This window comes from Phalacrocorax aristotelis, unplaced genomic scaffold, assembly GCF_949628215.1.
Source record: "Phalacrocorax aristotelis unplaced genomic scaffold, bGulAri2.1 scaffold_33, whole genome shotgun sequence".
Classification (NCBI taxonomy): Eukaryota; Metazoa; Chordata; class Aves; order Suliformes; family Phalacrocoracidae; genus Phalacrocorax; species Phalacrocorax aristotelis.
In genome coordinates, this window is record NW_027441368.1 from 129,498 (window position 1) to 151,119 (window position 21,622).

Genomic DNA, 21,622 nt, shown 5'->3' on the forward strand with positions numbered 1-21,622 from the left:
TTTTGTGTCCTGCCGCACAAACGGCCGGCGGCAGGGCTCTCGTTCCCCGCTCTCGCTATTGCCACAGCAGGGCTGCGATATTTAGACCTAAGGGATGGGTTTAGGAATGGAAGGAGAGAGAACGCCTGTGTTCTGTAAGGGCTATGAATGCTGACCCTTTGCCTCCGTCTGCCGCTTTTCCTGTGCGGGTGATGAAGCCGTTTTACTTTCCTCTGTTGTTCCTGGTCTAAGTAGTTGCAAGGCTGTCGCTGCTGTGGGTTTGCAATTTGTGTTGCTGTGTTTCTGTGGAGTCCTAGCTACGGCTCGCTTCTAGTGTGGCCAAGCGTCAAGGTAGGGCTTTCAGCTTAAAGCTTCAGAAGCGCTGCGTGCCGAGATGGGTGTAGGTGAAACTGCTGTTGCGCCTGCAGCTGTGCTCGCAGGGATGCTGGGTGGCTCCGCATCAAACCGGCGAGGTGCGCGTGGACCTCCGTCGGGCTGCGCCCTGGGTGCGCGAGCGTGCCGTGTTTTTGCTGTTCCGGCTTGTATGTGCGAGGGCTTAACGTTTGATTTAATGCATTTCCTTTAACGGCAGGCTGTAGTTGGGCTCTAGATGGTATTCCTACGTGGGCGCAGGAGCTGTGGAATGGTTAAGCTGTTGCTGTGCCTCCAGGTGACTTGTTCAGTAACACTGTTTTTCCAGGTGCAGATGGATGAGTCGTGCAGGGCAACGGAGGAGAGCCCAGGGGAGCGCTGTAAGAAGGTGAGTCTGTGTGTAGTACTGGAGGGAAGATGTGACTGATGGCTATAGGGCTCCATTATGGGTTTTACTCTTTTTTTTTTTTTGTGATCTGAGGGTGCTAAGCGATGAGCCGAGCGTGATGTGGGCCCTGGAGGTGAGTCAGGCAAGGTGACCGGTGCTTGGTGGGCTGGAGTAGGTGTTCTTTTTCAGGTTATTCAGGGTTTTTTCTCCTTCTCTTCACTTTCCCATCCCAATTTGGGGCCGATTCCCTCAAACGGGGACTTCCCCCTGTGGGGCTGCTTATGCAGCCTGGGAGCTGCTGCCTGGGCACAAAAATACCTCAAACCCCTTGACTCTGGGCCTGCAATGAGGGGTGAAAATACAGGAAGAATTCTGGTGGAAAGAAAACAACTTGGGGCTTCTGGGAAAGCCAACTCCAGCTGGATTTGTGCGGCTGGAAAGGAAAAAAAAAAGGGGGTGGGGGGAAGGAACAACAACCTAAAAGCACCCACCAACCATTCTCATGCACAAAACCGAAAGTGAAAATGACCATTTTTTGTAGGGCAAAAGCACAAAAAATCCCCACAGAACTCAGTAGTTTGGAAAAGCAACCCCAATTATTACATTATGTAAAGAAGGCGGGGGAAAAAAAAAGAAAACCAAACCAAAACCCGATCACAACCCTGATGCCACATGCCTACAAGCAGTTCCTGGGGCTTATTCTGCGGGGGTGGGAACCCAACCTTGTTCCCCAGGTTTGCTGTGCTGCTTCTCCTCCCTCGAGACACTTTGCTGTTTGGTGCAGAGGCAATGAATGGCGCTGCTGGGGCTGCGAGGGGGAAAGGTGCAGAGGAATAGAAGCTCTGTGGATGCAGCCAAGTTACGGTTTCTGGATGGTATTAATCGAGAAGAGTAATTCAGATAATGCTGCTGCCCAGCGACCAGAATTGGGTACTGAGCCCGGGAGCCGTGCACGCGCGGTGGCGTCCCTGTGATCCCCATTGCTCTCTCCGCAGGTAACAGCCCTGCGATGCTGCAGTGCCTGCGAGGTGATGCCGCCGTGCTCGTTGCTGCTTCCTGGTAAGGAAAGGCCTCCTCTGCTCTTGCTGCAGCGTGGTGGTGTGTCGGACACAATTCCCTGTGTCGGGTGAGGCCTAGGGCTGCCGGCGAGGTGAGCGAGCCCCTTTGGTGGGTGCAGGGGTATCTCCTTGTGTGCCTGTACTACTGGGGCTGGTGGGATGGGAAGCTTCAAATGACCCGCCGAGGCAGGCTTCTGGTATGCTAAAGGCGAGCGGGTGAGGGCAGCCCTAGGAGTTACCCGGGAGCTGATAGAAGGGAAGAGGGAAAGGAGGAGGAGGATGATGACCTTTTCCCCCTGCAGCTTCTGGGTGCAGAAGATGGCCGACTCCCCAGCTCACCAGAGCTCCCCCTCAGCCTCCCCTGGCCCCCCTTGCCCCGTGCGCCTGCCCCCAGCTCCAGCACGGGCGAGCTAGGCTACGTGCCTAGGAAGCCTCATCTGGTAAGAGCTGTAAGACACCCACGTATTCTCTTCAGGTGGAGGTCGGCCTAGAGTCTGGAGCTGCAGAAGAGGCAGGGAGGAGAGGAGGGGAAAGAAGCATCTGAACGGCTAAATTGTGCCAGCAGCGCTGAGAGCGAGAGTCGCGGTGAGTCCTGGGCCACTGGGGCCCCGTTGCCTCTCTTGTGCGTCCTGGGCCCTCCCTGTCTCTCCCCCGGCCCCCTCTCTTTCCTTACCTGCTGCAAAATTTACTTTTTTTTTTGCGCCCCCCCCCCCCCGCACCTTCTTTCTCCATCTCGCTCTGAGTGTCTCCCTGCCTCCCCGTCTTTTCAGTCCTCCCTCTCTCTGTCCTGTAGCCTGTGGCTCCTTTTTCTTTCTCCGCCTCTCTCTGCCTGGCTCTGGCTCCGTTTTTTTTTTTTTTTTATTCCTCCTGCTCTGTCCTGTAGCCTGTCGGTGTTTTGTTGTTCTCTGGCTCTCTTGATCTGACTCCCTGTGTTACCGAAAAACGCGTTAAAATCGGAAACGACTCCTCAACACCAATTTAGTATTAAAGAGCAGGCATTCTTTATTCGTGGCGCCGGATGCACGGGGGATCGCTCCTCCTGGCGTGCGTACCTCACGCACCTTTCCCGTACAATTTGTAGATCAATGTTTTACGTATTCATACATAGTCATTATTGTCCTGTCTGCTGATTGGTACAAACTTGCTCGTTCCGTATGTAAATCGCTGCGCAGGCTCGGTTGTCCTCTTCCGTTGTTCTCTTCTGTTACTTGGGTCGGTGGTGGTCTGTGAGTCGGTGGTCGCGATCTCCCCCTGCCGGAATTACCTTTTAGCTTCTCGGCTCTTACTCTTGGCAGTCTTGGCTAGTTTTCTCAGTCCGCTAAGCGAAACCGCGTTTTGTCATCCTTTTCTGACAGAAGCATGTTGTCTGTTGTTCTGTTCGCATTAACGATCGCCTAGGGACTAAAATGCAGATCGACAGGTGCGCTGATTGGTACGCTCCATGTTCCCGTAATGGAACACCGTCTCTGGTTGATTTCATCACTTTGGTTACATTTCCCCTGTTTGGAAGTTCTGAAATAATAATTTTCTCAATACTTCCATCCTAGATCAATAATATTCCACTATGTCAGTTTAGTGTTTGCTTCATGTTCTGAAATTTTTCACTTGATTGTGGTCTCCAGGGTGTATGCAGGTCCCATTTTCTACCCAAAATTTTATTAAGTTGTTGAAGTACCTCTGCAAAAAAATGTGGTGCTCTATCAGAGGGCATTCCCGTTGGCACTCTAAATCTTGGTATTATTTCCTTCAGCAACGTTTTAACTACTACTCTAGCTTTGTCGGTGCAGCACGAGAAAGCTTCTGGCCATCTAGAAAATTTGTCAATCAGCACTGACAAATACTGCTCTATCTATTTTGTCTGGGTAACTCAGAGAACTTAATTTGCTAATAATTTCCGGGAGAATTTTTTGTTTTGTTACTCCTAAAGGTTGTTTCCTTTGGTTCAGGGGATTATTTCTAGGACAGATTGGACACTTAGCTACTATGGGTTTAACTATTCTTGTCGTGCCTACACACGCTACAGATGTTTTTAAACTCAAAACCGTAGCGCCTACAGCCTAATGTGTTTGCTCATGGTTTTCTTTTGCAAGTTGTGTCATAACTTGTGGGGTGGTTGTTGTTATTACTTGTTTTTCTGGTGTTACCTACCATCTCTCTGTGTTTTGTGATGCTTCCAATTGTTCTGCTAATTGCTCATCCAATTTATTATATCTCGGTTTCAACTTTGGAATTCTGATCTGTTTTACTGGTACTAGTGCAAGGATACCTTGCTCTGCAGTCCTCTTTGCAGCTTTATCGGTCAGTCGTTTGCTTATGTTTACAGCCGTCTGGCCAAATTGATGAGCTTTGCAACGCTTTACCGCCACTTCTTTTGGTTTCTGCACGTCTTCCGGAAGTTGGAGAATTTCTTCTTTATGCTGTATTGATGATTCTTGGGCTGATGGCAGTCCTTTCTCCTTCCCAATAGCTCCATGATCGTGGATCACACCAAATGCACGTTTGGAATCAGTCTAGATATTTATCCTTTGTCCTTCTGCCATTCGCAGAGCTCGCTTCAATGCTACCAATACTGCTTTCTGTGCTGAGGTGTTTGCAGGCAGCACCCCTGACTCCGTTCCCTCGGCGGCGATAACGACAGCATATCTGGCCATTCGCTTCTCTTCTCGCCCAGAGCTTCTTCCATCTGTAAACAACTCCAGATCAGGATTTTCCCAGAGGTTTGTGTCTCAGGTCTGGTCTGCTGGAATAGACTTGTTCAATAGTTAGCAAGCGATCGTGTTCTAAATTGTCCGTAAGGTTTTCTGTTGTTAAAAACATAGCAGGATTCAGTATAGCAGTAGTCTTCGATTCCACATCGTCTTGTTCTAACAGAACAACTTGATATTTCAACATTCTGCTAAGGGATAGCCAACGACCCCCCTTTTGTTCTAAAACAGTCACCGCTATGTGCGGGACATATACTGTCATCTTCTGTCCCATTGTTAACTTTGGGGCTTCCCGGATCGGCAGCGCTGTTGTTGCTACTGCCCGTAAACACCTAGGCCATCTTTTACTCGCGTGGTCAGGTTGTTTGGAGAAGTAGCCCACAGGTCTCTTCCAGGTTCCCAGTCGCTGTGTCAGCACTCCAAGGGCTAAATGTTGTCTTTCGTGGACAAACAACTGAAAAGGTTTAGCGAAATCAGGTAGGCCTAATGCAGGGGCCATCATCGAGGCTCTTTTCAGTTCTTTGAATGCCGTTTGGCATCCGGGCGTCCAGGTTAAATATTTATCCTTTTGAGTCTTTCAATGCCTCAAATAATGGTTTTACATACAGTCTATAGTTCAGAATCCAGAGCTGATGCTATTTCATTGTTTTCAGAAAAGCTCTCAGTTCCTTCGGGCTGCTAGGTTCGGGAATTTGACAAATAGTTTCTTTCTTTTCACTTTCTAATTGTCTTTGTCTTTGAGATATTTCAAATCCTAAATAAATGGCTGCTTCTTTTCCTATTTGGGTTTTGTTTCTGGAAACTCCGCATCTTCCTTGGCCGAGAAAATTTAAAAATTTCAAAACATTTTTCTTTACTTTGTGCCGCTATCAGAATGTCATCCGCATTCTGTAACAAGATGCCTCTCCCTGGGTTCTGTTTTTTCTATATCTCTAATTTTTTTTTGCCAGCTGAGTCTCAAGTATCGTAGGACTATTTTTAAATCCTTGTGGAAGTACGGTCCATGGTAGCTGTGTCTTTCATTCTGTGGTGGGGCTTTCCCATTGCAAAGCAAATAGGCTTTGACTTTTTATGCCTGGAGGTATGCAAAAGAAGGCGTCCTTCAAATCTAGTACAGTAAACCGTTTATGCTCCTCCTTTAAAAGAGGTCAGTAAAGTGTATGGATTAGCTACTACCGGATGTATATCTTGGACCACCTGATTTATAGCCCTTAAATCGTGAACTAGCTAATACTCTTTGCCTCTAGATTTCTTTACTGGCGACACAGGAGTACTATATTCTGATTCACATTCCACTAAAAGCTCATATTCTGAAAAATTTTATAATTAACTTCTGTAATCCTTTTCGAGCCTCTCGCTTAATAGGGTATTGTTTTTGTCTTATGGGCTTGGCTCCAAGCTTTAAGGTTACTTTTACCGGCTCTGCCCACTTAGATCGCTCCGGAGCTCCGCTCGCTCAAACCAAAGGAATTACTACGTTTTCCACTTCCTCGGGAACCCGTTCCTCCCTGGAGGAATCCTGTAACATAAACGCTCTCGCCTCTGTGGCTTTTGATTCTGGTATTAGTGATTTAATCTCTCCATCTTTAAAAGTTACTTGAGCATCTAATTGACCTAATAGATCTCGTCATAACAGAGGCAGTGGACATTCAGGCATATGCAGAAACTGGTGAGTTGCCCATTGCTTCTCCAATTTAAACTTTAATGGCTCTGAGAGGGGCTAATTTTTCTTTGCCCTGTTGCGCTAGCAACATCTACTGATTTATGATCAAATTTCTCTTCACGTGTATTCAATACCAAATAAGTGGCTCCCGTATCTACCAAAAATTCTATTTCTTCATTCCGTAGCTTCAGTGTAACCAGGTGTTCAGCTAGGGTTGATTCCCCTGGTCTCCTTCATGCCAAGCTACTTCAAGCATTTAACCCAGATCTCTGGATTCAGGTTGTTCTAGTTTCTGAAGGTTGTTTTCTCTCCCCCCGCCCCCATCTGGGGCTGATTGTCTTATGAATATAGAGACCAGCTGAATTGCTTTTTCTGGTTTTTCTGGGTTCAAATGAGTATATTTTCTGGTGGTCACCTTCAGTCTTTCCATAAAGGCTGAAGGGGACTCACTTAATTCTTGTCTCACTTCATAAATTTTGACCAATTTATTGCTTTTGGCATTGCTTGTCTTACTCCAAATAAAATCTCTCTCTGACATCTAGTCAACATTCCCCTGGGTCCTGGCTGATTAGGGTCCCACTCGGGATTTGTAGATGGAAAATTCTTATTCATTGTTCTCTGTAAATTCCTGTTAGCATGTGCTCCCTGCACCTGCCTTCTGGCTGTATTCCATACTATTTTCTTGTCAGTTTCATCAAGCGAAGTATCCAGTATCACAAGTAGAGCAACACTCTTTCAAGTTCTCACCACGTTTTCCTCTTTTCAGAAACATTGCCGTAGAATCTTGTGGACATACCTCACGCTGTTTCTGCTGCTCGGGATGATTCCACGGTGTAAAGAACAAATCAACATATGCCACTTCTTCCCGTTTGCCTTCCCTTTTTACAAAACAACATTAATTGCAAGATGGTACGATATTGCAATGTCTCATGTTCTGGCCATTTGTGCCCACCTTCCAATTGATACGTTGGCCACCAATGATTGCAATATTCAATTAATGGTTTCCGAGTTAGTGGGTCACCGCCCCCGACGTCTTTCCAGTGCTTCAAAATACATCGCAAAGGTGTTCTCTGTGGGATAGGTTTCCTACTCAGTAATGCTCCCGTCTCCCAGTCGACTAGTAGTTGTGATAGTGCACTATCACAACTACTAGTCAGAGGGACTCCAACCCCCGTTAGAGGTCTCACTGGAAATCTGCCACTGGGATCTGTAGCCCCCTGCTAGATATCCCTGGAGACTTCAACCCCCTGTTGAAGACTCCCCTACCCTCGGGTCCCGCTCCACAGGCTTTCGCCTAGCAGAGACTTACCAACCGAGGCACCTCTTGGCCCCGACCCTGCGTGGCTTTCGCCGCGCCTTACGGGCAGGCCTGTGGGACTCAAACCCGCTATCCTATCCTATGTGGGAAACTAACCCCACGTATTATTCTACCTAAGTTTCTTCTTCAAAGAATGCCTTGTTTACCTCAATCCAGGGGATCTTGCTCAGAATTCTCTGGCCCGGGGATCGGAAGCTCTCCCGGAGAATTCCTCGGGGCCGGCTGCAGGTCCCACGATCCCACGGATCCGTCGAGATTCAAAAGCAGGTTCCCACCTGGGGTGCCAAAACTGTTACCGAAAAACGCGTTAAAATCGGAAACGACTCCTCAACACCAATTTAGTATTAAAGAGCAGGCATTCTATATTCACGGCGCCGGATGCACGGGGGATCGCTCCTCCTGGCGTGCGTACCTCACGCACCTTTCCTGTACAATTTGTAGATGAAAATTTTACATACTCATACATAGTCGTTATTGTCTTGTCTAGCGATGGGTACAAACTTGCTCGTTCCGTATGTCAATCACTGCGCAGGCTCGGTTGTCCTCTTCCGTTGTTCTCTTCTGAGTAGGTGGTGTTACTTGGGTCGGTGGTGGTCTGTGAGTCGGTGGTCGCGATCTCCCCCTGCCGGAATTACCTTTTAGCTTCTCGGCTCTTACTCTTGGCAGTCTTGGCTAGTTTTCTCAGTCCGCTAAGCGAAACCGCGTTTTGTCATCCTTTTCTGACAGAAGCATGTTGTCTGTTGTTCTGCTGACATTAACGATCGCCTAGGCACTAAAATGCAGATCGACAGGTGCGCTGATTGGTACGCTCCATGTTCCCGTAATGGAACACCGTCTCTGGTTGGTTGATTTCATCGCTTTGGTTACACCTGTTCCTGTTGTTCAGTTTCTTCTTTTTTGGCTTTGTGTGATTCTCTCTGTGATTCTGTTTTTCTCTGCCTCGCTTTTCCCAGCTCCCCGTCCCTCACTTTTAATGCCCGTTATCCTTCACCAGCACACTCTCCCTTGGTTCCCATCCTCGTTTCTGAATTCCTCCTGCTTTGCCACGTAGCCCGTGACTTTTTTCTTAATCTCTCTCTGTCTGCCTCAACGCTCCCCCCGTGCTTTTTAATTTGTCTTCTCTGCTCTGTACCCTGCTACTGTTCTTGCCTTTCTGAGTTCTTCTCTGTCCAGCTCCCTTTCCCTATTCATGAATTCCTGTTCTTCCTGCAGCCACCGCTGTTCCCTGTGACCTCCATCTCTCTCTGTCCAGCTCCCTGTCCCTAGGTTTTAATTCCTGCCTCTGCCCGCTGTAGCCTGTCTAGATGTTTCTCTCGGCCTCTCTCTCTGTCCGGCTCCCTCTCTCTGTGTTCTAATTCCACGTTCTCTGTCACGTGGACCCGTGCTATTTGTTTGTCCTCATCTCTCTCTGTCCAGCTCCTTGCTGCGATGTTTTATTTCCTCATTTCCTCCCTCTCTGTCTTTGTAGCCCATTGCTGTTGGTTTGTTTTTTTTCTTTTTTTTCCACTTGTTTCTTCATGTGTCTCTGTCTGCCTCCCAGTCCCTGATCTTTAATTCCTCCTTCCCTGTAGGCCGCTGTTCCTTTTTTCCATTCTACATTGTGTTCTCTTTGGTCTCGTGTTCTTATTCATTGATTCCCTCCTCGCTGCCCTGTGGCTTGTCCCCATTTTATTGTTGCTTCTCTCTCCCTCTCTCTGGCTTCTTGCCCCTGTTTTTAAAATTCCTCCCTCTCTTCTCTCTTCCCTGTAGGCCGTGTGATCTTTAGCCTTTCTCCATGTCTTTCTGCCCATCTCTCTGTGTCTATTCATTAATTCTTCCCTCTCTGCCCTGTAGCCTGTAGCTTCTGTCCTTTCTCCATCTTGCTGTCCCTGGCTCCCCCGTGACCCTATGCTAGAATTGTTTCTCTCTTCTCTCCGTACGCATTGCGATTCCTTTTGCTCTCTGTCTCCCTTTGGTTTTTTTCTTTTTTTTTTTTCTGGCTCCCTGTCCCTAATTCTTAATTCTCTGCCTTCTCGTGCCCCATGGTTTGTTCTGTGGGGTTCTCTCGCGGTTCCCTCGCAGTTCCCTCCAGTCCATACTGGGCTATATTGGTCTAGTCCATACTGGGCTATATTGGTCTAGTCCATACTGGGCTATATTGGTCTGTCCCGGCTTCCTCCCACTTCTTTCCCAGTGCCTCACAGTAGGTCCCGGTTCCGTCCATGGGATGAACTGTGAGGGAACTGTGAGGGAACTGTGAGGGAACTGTGAGTAGGGGGGCGGCCCCCCGGGCCCCAGCCCCCCCCCCCCCCCCCGCCTGGGGCCAGGGCGCCGCGGCCGCCGGCCCCTTCCTCCTCTGCCCGCTCCCGTCGCAGACGGCTCGGTATGTGTCACGAGCGGCAGCCCCGTTCAGCAGCTCTCGGAGGGCGCGCGGCTGTGCCCGGCCGTGACCGGGGCCCGCAGGGGTTTCCCGCTCGCTCCGAGAAGGCGCTGGCCCCGAGCCGGCGCGTCCCGCCCCGCCCGGCCCTCGGCGCCCTCGCGAGCTGAGCGCGGCCCGGCCAGCAGGGGGCGCTGGCGCTCACCGGCTGGGCGCGGTGGCGGGGCCGGTGGGGGCCGTTCCTTCCGGCCGCCCTTTAAGGGCCGCCCCGCGGGGCTCGGGCTTCCGGTGGCGCGTGCGCGGCGCGTCGGAGCGGGGGCGGGAGCGGTGCGTGTGGAGGCCGAAGGGCCGGTGCGTGTGGCGGCCGGGTCGCGAGGCGTCCCTGTGCGGTGCCGGGGCCCCTCTGCGGCCCGGCGTGGGAAGCCCGCGGCCGGCGGAGCCTGCTCGGAGCTGGGCGGGGAGCGCCGCGGCGGTCCGGCCGCCGGCAGCCATCCCCTGCGGTGGCCGGCAGCCCCTCGGGACGCCTGGAGGCCTGGCGGTGCCCGAGCCTCGCCTGCGGCAGCCGCCTGAGAGAGCAGCGCGGCCGTGTCCGGGGGCCGGAGAGCGCTGGTGGGTGAGTTCGGGCAGCGGGGGGCGGGTGTGTGTCTCCGGGCGGGGCCGGGGGGCTCCGTGCCCCGCAGAGGAGCCCCGGTCGGGCATCGTTCGCTTCCGAACAATGCAGGTCTGTCCCTGGTTATTTTCTGTGTACAGTGTTTCGGGCCACCTGAAAGCCTTTGGCCGGGTAGGTTTGGTGCGGGGCGATGGCAGGTGTGGACCCTGAAAGATCTCGGGTGGGGGGCGTGGGAGGTATTTCTTGCCTTAAAACTCTGAGCCCACCTCGTGTGTCATGTCGTGTTATCATGTCGTGAGTCTCGTGACTGTGGCAAATGGCTGAGTCGGGCGTTTTCTGATAACTAACTTCTGAACGTGTGCGTGTGTAGGCACGGGGAGATTTGTGCAGGGTGACGGAGCCCCTTGTGCTTCTGTGCTAATGTCTACCTGTTCTAGACCTCCAGTGTTGGAAAGCCTTTGTTTAGTGCCTAGTTGTGGCTGCGTAACTGCTGTTGCGCCTGCAGCTGTGCTCGCAGGGATGCTGGGTGGCTCCGCATCAAACCGGCCGCCGGGCGGCCGGGTTGTGCCGCAGAGCATGCCGGGAGCTGTATTCCTGGCGCAGTGGCTGCCGGCCCTGTCACGTGGTTCGCCGGGCATGGCGGGAGGCGCGGTCTTCCGGCGCTCGGGTGCCGGGCGGCCGTGGCGCGTACGGTACGCGAGGTGTATTTTTGGGGTTGGATTCGTGTTGATTACTGGGGGCTTGCGGGTGCGGCCGCTTCCCGAGAAGCGGTGAGTTCCCCGGGAGCTGACAGAAGGGAAGAGGGAAAGGAGGAGGACGATGACCTTTTCCCCGTGCCCAGGGCGCAGATGATGGCCGCCTCCCCGGCCCACCGGAGGTCCCGCTCAGCCTCCCCTGGCCCCCCTTGCCCCGTGCGCCTGCCCCCAGCTCCGGCACCTCCCCATAAGCGTGCTGCATAGCCTTAGGCCGCCCCCAGGCCCTGTCGTGAAGGCAGCAAGCCGTCCCTCAAGCGCACTGGATTCCCCCTTGGCGCAGGGGCCCTTAGCAGTAGCGTGGGGAGGGAGCGGTGTGTCCAGAAGCCCCTGCGGAAGGAGAGGCTTTGGCCAGGGTCGATCGACGGTAATGACGGTCGCTGTTTCTTCTTTCCCTCTCCCAGAGACCGTGCTGAGGACGTGGTTGTCTGTCCTTCCCCCGGGGATGCCGTTGCCTGCGGCCGTCTCAGGCTCGCGTGGCTTCTCTCTGCCCGTCCTCGCCGTCCTCGCAGCGCAGGGCCGAAAAGGGATAGACAAAGCCCTTCCCGGCTGCGGACAGGAGCTGCCTCGGCTGAAGCTGGAGACGCCAACGAAAGGTGAAGAAGAAGAAACTGAAGGTGCTCTGGCTGCCAGCTGCCTTCCTGCCGCAGGCAAGAGAGAGCCTGTCCATGCAGGTGGGGGAGGAAGGATCCCCCTTCATAGCCCGCAGCGGGCCAGGCCACCAACGTGCACCGTAGGGTCTGTACGCGTAACCCGGAGTTGGGTACGGGCGTGTAGTGCACGAGCAAGCTAGGCTACGTGCCTAGGAAGCCTCATCTGGTAAGAGCTGTAAGACACCCACGTATTCTCTTCAGGTGGAGGACAGCCTAGAGTCTGGAGCTGCAGAAGAGGCAGGGAGGAGAGGAGGGGAAAGAAGCATCTGAACGGCTAAATTGTGCCAGCAGCGCTGAGAGCGAGAGTCGCGGTGAGTCCTGGGCCACTGGGGCCCCGTTGCCTCTCTTGTACGTCCTGGGCCCTCCCTGTCTCTCCCCCGGCCCCCTCTCTTTCCTTACCTGCTGCAAAATTATTTTTTTTTGCGCCCCCCCCGCACCTTCTTTCTCCGTCTCGCTCTGAGTGTCTCCCTGCCTCCCCGTCTTTTCAGTCCTCCCTCTCTCTGTCCTGTAGCCTGTGGCTCCTTTTTCTTTCTCCGCCTCTCTCTGCCTGGCTCTGGCTCCGTTTTTTTTTTTTTTTTATTCCTCCTGCTCTGTCCTGTAGCCTGTCGGTGTTTTGTTGTTCTCTGGCTCTCTTGATCTGACTCCCTGTGTTACCGAAAAACGCGTTAAAATCGGAAACGACTCCTCAACACCAATTTAGTATTAAAGAGCAGGCATTCTTTATTCGCGGCGCCGGATGCACGGGGGATCGCTCCTCCTGGCGTGCGTACCTCACGCACCTTTCCCGTACAATTTATAGATGAAAATTTCACATACTCATACATAGTCATTATTGTCTTGTCTAGTGATGGGTACAAACTTGCTCGTTCCCTATGTCAGTCACTGCGCAGGCTCGGTTGTCCTCCCAGTACAGTGCGGGGAACGGGGACGTACAGTGCGGGGAACGGGGACGTACAGTGCGGGGAACGGGGACGTACAGTGCGGGGAACGGGGACGTACAGTGCGGGGAACGGGGACGTACCAGGATCTACTGGGTTGTACTGGAGGCTCTACAATGTCCTGGGATGTCCTGGGATGTAGTGTGGAGGAACTAGGATGTACAGGCTTGTACTGGGTTGTACCGGGTGGAGCTGGCAGGAATTTGGGATGTACCAGGATGTACTGGGATGTACTGGGAGGTAACTGTTATGTACTGGGAAGGAACTGGTAGGGAACTGGGATGTACTGGTATGTACTGGGAGGGAAGTGTTATGTACTGAGGGTAACTGGGACGTACTGGGATGTGCTGGGAGGGAACTGTGAAGAACTGGGATGTACTGGGAGGGAAATGGGATGTACTGGGAGGAAAGTGTTGGGAATTGGGATTTACTGGGAGGGAACTGGGACATACTGGGAGGGAACTGGGATGTACTGGGGTGTACTGGGAGGGGACTGTTATGTACCAAGGGGGAACTGGGATGTACTGGGAGTGAACTGTGAAGTACTGGGATGTACTTAGAGGGAAGTGGGAGGGAACTTGGATGTAGTGGGAGAGAACTGGGATTTACTTGGAGGAAAGTGGCATGTACTGGGCTGTACTGGAATGGAACTGGGAGTGAACTGTGTGTGAACTGTGAGGGAACTGGGATGTACTGTGAGGGAACTGGGATGTACTGGGATGTACTGGGAGGGACTGGGAGGGATCTGGGATGTACTGGGATGCACTGGTAGGGAACTGGGATGTACTGGGAGGAATCTGGAATGTCCCAGTTGACACCCACTTCCCTCCCAGTTTCCTCCCAGTATATCCCAGTCTCCTCCCAGTACATCCCAGTAAATCCCAGTTTGCTCCCAGTACATCCCAGTACATCGCAGTACATTCCAGTTCCGTGCCTGTACATCCCAATACATCCCTGTTCCATGCCAGTACATCCCAGTTCCCTACCAGTTCATCCCCGTACATCCCAATTCCCTCCCGGTTCACTACCACTTCTTTCCCAGTGCCTCCCAATACATCGCAGTTCCGTCCCATTACATCCCAGTATATCCCAGTTCCCTCCCAGTACATCCCAGGTCCCTCCCAGTACATCCCAGTTCCCTCCCAGTACTGGGAGGGAACTGGGATGTACTGGGAGGCACTACAATGTGCGGGGATGCCCTGGGATGTACTGTGGAGGAACTAGGATGTACAGGCTTGTACTGGGTTGTACCGGGTGGAACTGGCAGGGATTTGGGATGTACCAGGATCTACTGGGATGTACTGGGAGGTAACTGTTATGTACTGGGAAGGAACAGGGAGGGAACTGGGATGTACTGGTAGGGAACTGGGATGTACTGGTAGGGAACTGGGACGTACTGTGAGGACACTGGGATGTACTGTTATGTACTGGGAGGGAAGTGTTATGTACTGAGGGGAACTGGGATGTACTGGGATGTACTGGGAGGGAACTGTGAAGTACTGGGATGTACTGGGAGTCAACTGGGAGGGAACTGGTATGTAGTAGGATGTACTGGGTGGGAACTGGGATGTACCAGGATGAACTGGGATGTACTGGGAGGGAACTGGGATGTACTGGGAGGGAACTGGGATGTACTGGGAGGGAACTGGGATGTACTGGGGACATACTGGCAGGGAACTGGGATGTACTGGGAGTGGATTGGGATGTACTGGGAGGGAACTTGGATGTATTGGGAGGGAAGTGTTATGTACCAAGGGGGAACTGGGACGTACTGGGATGTAGTGGGAGTGAACTGTGAAGTACTGGGATGTACTGTGAGGGAACTGGGATGTACTGGGAGGGAACTTTGAAGTACTGGGATGTACTTAGAGGAAACTGGGAGGCAACTGGGATGTAGTGGGACGTAGTGGAATGGAACTGGGAGTGAACTGTGTGTGAACTGGGAGGGAACTGGGATGTACTGTGAGGGTACTGGGAGGGACTGGGAGGGATCTGGGATGTACTGGGCTGCACTGGTAGGGAACTGGGATGTACTGGGAGGACACTGGAATGTCCCAGTTGACACCCACTTCCCTCCCAGTTTCCTCCCAGTATATCCCAGTTTCCTCCCAGTAAATCCCAGTTTCCTCCCAGTAAATCCCAGTTTCCTCCCAGTAAATCCCAGTTTCCTCCCAGTAAATCCCAGTTTCCTCCCAGTAAATCCCAGTTTCCTCCCAGTATATCCCAGTTTCCTCCCAGTACATCCCAGTTTCATCCCAGTTCGCTCCCAGTAAATCTCAGTTCGCTCCCAGTACATCCCAATACATCCCCGTTCCATGCCAGTACATCCCAGTTCCCTACCAGTTCATCCCCGTACATCCCAATTCCCTCCCGGTTCACTACCACTTCTTTCCCAGTGCCTCCCATTACATCCCAGTTCCGTCCCATTACATCCCAGTACATCCCAGTTCCCTCCCAGTACATCACAGATCCCTCCCAGTACTGGGAGGGAACTGGGATGTACTGGGAGGCACTACAATGTGCGGGGATGCCCTGGGATGTACTGTGGAGGAACTAGGATGTACAGGCTTGTACTGGGTTGTACCGGGTGGAACTGGCAGGGATTTGGGATGTACCAGGATCTACTGGGATGTACTGGGATGTACTGGGAGGTAACTGTTGTGTACTGGGAGGGAACTGGGATGTACTTGGAGGGAAATGGGAGAGAACTGAGATGTACTGGAGGGAACTGGAATGGAATAAGAGGGAACTAGGACGCACTGGTCGGAAACAGGGACGGAACTGGGATCTACTGGGACGTACTGGGAGGGAACTGGGACGTACTGGGAGGGAACTGGGACGTACTGGGAGGGAACTGGGACGTACTGGGAGGGAACTGGGACGTACTGGGAGGGAACTGTTGTGTACTGGGAGTGAACTGGGAGGGAACTGGGATGTATTGGGACGGACTGGGAGGGAACTGGGACGGACTGGGATGCACTGGTAGGGAACTGGGATGTACTGGGAGGAAACTGGAATGTCCCAGTTGACACCCACTTTCCTCCCAGTTTCCTCCCAGTATATCCCAGTTTCCTCCCAGTACATCCCAGTAAATCCCAGTTTGCTCCCAGTACATCGCTGTACATTCCAGTTCCGTTCCTGTCCATCCCAATACATCCCCGTTCCATGCCAGTACATCCCAGTTTCCTACCAGTTCATCCCCGTACATCCCAATTCCCTCCCGGTTCGCTACCACTTCTTTCCCATTGCCTCCAAATACATCCCAGTTCCGTCCCATTACATCCCAGTACATCCCAGGTCCCTCCCAGTACTGGGAGGGAGCTGGGATGTACTGGGAGGCACTACAATGTGCGGGGATGCCCTGGGATGTACTGTGGAGGAACTAGGATGTACAGGCTTGTACTGGGTGGTACCGGGTGGAACTGGCAGGGATTTGGGATGTACCAGGATGTACTGGGATGTACTGGGATGTACTGGGAGGTAACTGTTATGTACTGGGAGGGAACTGGGAGGGAACTGGGACGTACTGGTAGGGAACTGGGACGTACTGGGAGGGAACTGGGACGTACTGTGAGGACACTGGGATGTACTGTTATGTACTGGGAGGGAAGTGTTATGTACAGAGGGGAACTGGTGCGTACTGGGATGTACTGGGATGGAACTGTGAAGTACTGGGATGTACTGGGAGTGAACTGGGAGGGAACTGGTATGTAGTAGGATGTACTGGGTGGGAACTGGGATGTACCAGGATGTACTGGGGGGGACTTGGTATGTACTGGGAGGGAACTGGGATGTAGTGGGAGGGAACTGGGAGGGAACTGGGATGTAGTGGGAGGGAACTGGTATGTACTGGGAGCGAACTGGGATGTACTGGGGACATACTGGCAGGGAACTGGGATGTACTGGGAGGGGATTGGGATGTACTGGGAGGGAACTTGGATGTATTGGGAGGGAAGTGTTATGTACCAAGGGGGAACTGGGACGTACTGGGATGTAGTGGGAGTGAACTGTGAAGTACTGGGATGTACTTAGAGGGAACTGGGAGGCAACTGGGATGTACTGGGATGTACTGGAATGGAACTGGGAGTGAACTGTGTGTGAACTGTGAGGGAACTGGGATATACTGTGAGGGAACTGGGATGTACTGGGAGGGACTGGGTGGGATCTGGGATGTACTGGGCTGCACTGGTAGGGAACTGGGATGTACTGGGAGGAAACTGGAATGTCCCAGTTGACACCCACCTCCCTCCCAGGTTCCTCCCAGTATATCCCAGGTTCCTCCCAGTATATCCCAGGTTCCTCCCAGTATATCCCAGGTTCCTCCCAGTATATCCCAGTTTCCTCCCAGTACATCCCAGTAAATCCAGCTCGCTGCCAGTACATGCCAATACATCGCCGTACATTCCAGTTCCGTTCCTGTACATCCCAATACATCCCCGTTCCATGCCAGTACATCCCAGTTCCCTACCAGTTCATCCCCGTACATCCCAATTCCCTCCCGGTTCACTACCACTTCTTTCCCAATGCCTCCCAATACATCCCAGTTCCGTCCCATTACATCCCAGTACATCCCAGTTCCCTCCCAGTATGTCCCAGTTCCCTCCCAGTACATCCGAGTTCCGTCCCATTACATCCCAGTACATCCCAGTTCCCTCCCAGTACTGGGAGGGAACTGGGATGTACTGGAAGGCACTACAATGTGCGGGGATGCACAGGGATGTACTGTGGAGGAACTAGGATGTACAGGCTTGTACTCGGTTGTACCAGGTGGAACTGGCAGGGATTTGAAATGTCCTAGTATCTACTAGGATGTACTGGGATGTACTGGGAGGTAACTGTTGTGTACTGGGAGTGAACTGGGAGGGAACTGTGAAGTACTGGGATGTACTTAGAGGGAACTGGGATGTACTGGGAGGGAACTGGGATGTACTGGGTGGAAAGTGTTGGGAATTGGGATTTACTGGGAGGGAACTGGGATGGACTGGGAGGGAACTGGGATGTAGTGGGACATACTGGGAGGGAACTGGGATGTACTGGTATGTACTGGGAGGGAAGTGTTATGTACTGAGGGGAACTGGGACGTACTGGGATGTACTGGGAGGGAACTTGGATCTAGTGGGAGGGTACTGGGATTTACTTGGAGGAAAGTGGCATGTACTGGGCTGTACTGGAATGGAACTGGGAGTGAACTGTGTGTGAACTGTGAGGGAACTGGGATGTACTGGGATGTACTGGGACGGACTGGGAGGGAACTGGGATGTACTGGGAGGGATCTGGGATGTACTGGGCTGCACTGGTAGGGAACTGGGATGTACTGGGAGGAAACTGGAATGTCCCAGTTGACACCCACTTCCCTCCCAGTGCCTCCCAGTATATCCCAGTTTCCTCCCAGTACATCCCAGTAAATCCCAGTTTGCTCCCAGTACATCCCAGTACATCGCAATACATTCCAGTTCCGTTCCTGTACATCCCAATACATCCCTGTTCCATGCCAGTACATCCCAGTTCCCTACCAGTTCATCCCCGTACATCCCAATTCCCTCCCGGTTCGCTACCACTTCTTTCCCATTGCCTCCAAATACATCCCAGTTCCGTCCCATTACATCCCAGTACATCCCAGGTCCCTCCCAGTACTGGGAGGGAGCTGGGATGTACTGGGAGGCACTACAATGTGCGGGGATGTCCTGGGATGTACCGTGGAGGAACTAGGATGTACAGGCTTGTACTGGGTTGTACCGGGTGGAACTGGCAGGGATTTGGGATGTACCAGGATCTACTGGGATGTACTGGGAGGTAACTGTTGTGTACTGGGAGTGAACTGGGAGGGACCTGGGATGTACTGGAAGGCACTACAATGTGCGGGGATGCCCTGGGATGTACTGTGGAGGAACTAGGATGTACAGGCTTGTACTGGGTTGTACCGGGTGGAACTGGCAGGGATTTGGGATGTACCAGGATCTACTGGGATGTACTGGGAGGTAACTGTTATGTACGGGGAGGGAACTGGGATGTACTGGTAGGGAACTGGGGTGTACTGTGAGGGAACTGGGACGTACTGTGAGGACACTGGGATGTACTGTTACGTACTGGGAGGGAAGTGTTATGTACTGAGGGGAACTGGGACGTACTGGGATGTTCTGGGAGGGAACTGTGAAGTACTGGGATGTACTGGGAGTGAACTGGGAGGGAACTGGTATGTAGTAGGATGTACTGGGTGGGAACTGGGATGTACCAGGATGTACTGGAAGGGAACTGGGATTTACTGGGAGGGAACTGGGATTTACTGGGAGGGAACTGGGATGTACTGGGACATACTGGCAGGGAACTGGGATGTACTGGGAGGGGATTGGGACGGACTGGGAGGGAACTGGGATGTACTGGGCTGCACTGGTAGGGAACTGGGATGTACTGGGAGGAAACTGGAATGTCCCAGTTGACACCCACTTCCCTCCCAATGCCTCCCAGTATATCCCAGTTTCCTCCCAGTATATCCCAGTTTCCTCCCAGTACATCCCAGTAAATCCCAGCTCGCTGCCAGTACATGCCAATACATCGCTGTACATTCCAGTTCTGTTCCTGTACATCCCAATACATCCCCGTTCCATGCCAGTACATCCCAGTTTCCTGCCAGTTCATCCCCGTACATCCCAATTCCCTCCCGGTTCACAACCACTTCTTTCCCAATGCCTCCCAATACATCCCAGTTCCGTCCCATTACATCCCATTACATCCCATTACGTCCCAGTTCCCTCCCAGTACATCCCAGTTCCCTCCCAGTACTGGGAGGGACCTGGGATGTACTGGGAGGCACTACAATGTGCGGGGATGCCCTGGGATGTACTGTGGAGGAACTAGGATGTACAGGCTTGTACTCGGTTGTACCGGGTAGAACTGGCAGGGATTTGGGATGTACCAGGATCTACTGGGATGTACTGGGAGGTAACTGTTATGTACTGGGAGTGAACTGGGAGGGAACTGGGATGTACTGGGAGGGAACTGGGATGTACTGGGAGGGAACTGGGATGTACTTAGAGGGAACTGGGATGTACTGGGAGGGAACTGGGAGTGAACTGGGAGGGAACTGTGAAGTACTGGGATGTACTGGGAGGGAACTGGGATGTACTGGGAGGGAACTGGGATGTACTGGGTGGAAAGTGTTGGGAATTGGGATTTACTGGGAGGGAACTGGGATGGACTGGGAGGGAACTGGGATGTAGTGGGGTGTACTGGGAGGGAACTGTTATGTACCGAGGGGGAACTGGGATGTACTGGGAGTGAACTGTGAAGTACTGGGATGTACTTAGAGGGAAGTGGGAGGGAACTTGGATCTAGTGGGAGGGAACTGGGATTTACTTGGAGGAAAGTGGCATGTACTGGGATGTACTGGAATGGAACTGTGAGGGAACTGGGATGTACTGTGAGGGAACTGGGATGTACTGTGAGGGAACTGGGACGGACTGGGAGGGAACTGGGATGTACTGGGAGGGATCTGGGATGTACTGGGCTTCACTGGTTGGGAACTGGGATGTACTGGGAGGAAACTGGAATGTCCCAGTTGACACCCACTTCCCTCCCAGTGCCTCCCAGTATATCCCAGTTTCCTCCCAGTACATCCCAGTAAATCCCAGTTTGCTCCCAGTACATCCCAGTACATCGCAGTACATTCCAGTTCCGTTCCTGTACATCCCAATACATCCCCGTTCCATGCCAGTACATCCCAGTTCCCTACCAGTTCATCCCCGTACATCCCAATTCCCTCCCGGTTCACTACCACTTCTTTCCCAGTTCCGTCCCATTACATCCCAGTTTCCTCCCAGTACATCCCAGTAAATCCCAGTTTGCTCCCAGTACATCGCAGTACATTCCAGTTCTGTTCCTGTACATCCCAATACATCCCCGTTCCATGCCAGTACATCCCAGTTTCCTACCAGTTCATCCCCGTACATCCCAATTCCCTCCCGGTTCACTACCACTTCTTTCCCAGTGCCTCCCAATACATCCCAGTTCCGTCCCATTACATCCCAGTACGTCCCAGTTCCCTCCCAGTACGTCCCAGTTCCCTCCCAGTACATCCCAGGTCCCTCCCAGTACTGGGAGGGAACTGGGATGTACTGGGAGGCACTACAATGTGCGGGGATGCCCTGGGATGTACTGTGGAGGAACTAGGATGTACAGGCTTGTACTGGGTTGTACCGGGTGGAACTGGCAGGGATTTGGGATGTACCAGGATCTACTGGGATGTACTGGGATGTACTGGGAGGTATCTGTTATGTACTGGGAGTGAACTGGGAGGGAACTGGGATGTACTGGGACGGACTGGGAGGGAACTGGGACGGACTGGGATGCACTGGTAGGGAACTGGGATGTACTGGGAGGAAACTGGAATGTCCCAGTTGACACCCACTTTCCTCCCAGTTTCCTCCCAGTACATCCCAGTAAATCCCAGTTTGCTCCCAGTACATCCCAGTACATTCCAGTTCCGTTCCTGTACATCCCAATACATCCCCGTTCCATGCCAGTACATCCCAGTTCCCTACCAGTTCATCCCCGTACATCCCAATTCCCTCCCGGTTCACTACCACTTCTTTCCCAGTGCCTCCCAATACATCCCAGTTCCGTCCCATTACATCCCAGTACATCCCAGGTCCCTCCCAGTACATCCCAGGTCCCTCCCCGTTAATCCTAGGTCCCTCCCAGTACTGGGAGGGAACTGGGATGTACTGGGAGGCGCTACAATGTGCGGGGATGCCCTGGGATGTACTGTGGAGGAACTAGGATGTACAGGCTTGTACGGGGTTGTACCGGGTGGAACTGGCAGGGATTTGGGATG

General features: G+C 52.7%; 1 long non-coding RNA gene across 1 annotated transcript in view; it reads left to right on the forward strand.

Moving 5' to 3' along the window:
• LOC142051464 (uncharacterized) overlaps positions 1 to 21,622 on the forward strand; it is a 159,911-nt gene that overhangs the window by 65,072 nt on the left and 73,217 nt on the right. Inside the window, exons 3-4 of the long non-coding RNA XR_012658501.1 lie at positions 2,273 to 2,382; positions 11,606 to 11,797. This is a non-coding gene — a long non-coding RNA (uncharacterized LOC142051464). The remainder of the gene's footprint in view (positions 1 to 2,272; positions 2,383 to 11,605; positions 11,798 to 21,622) is intronic.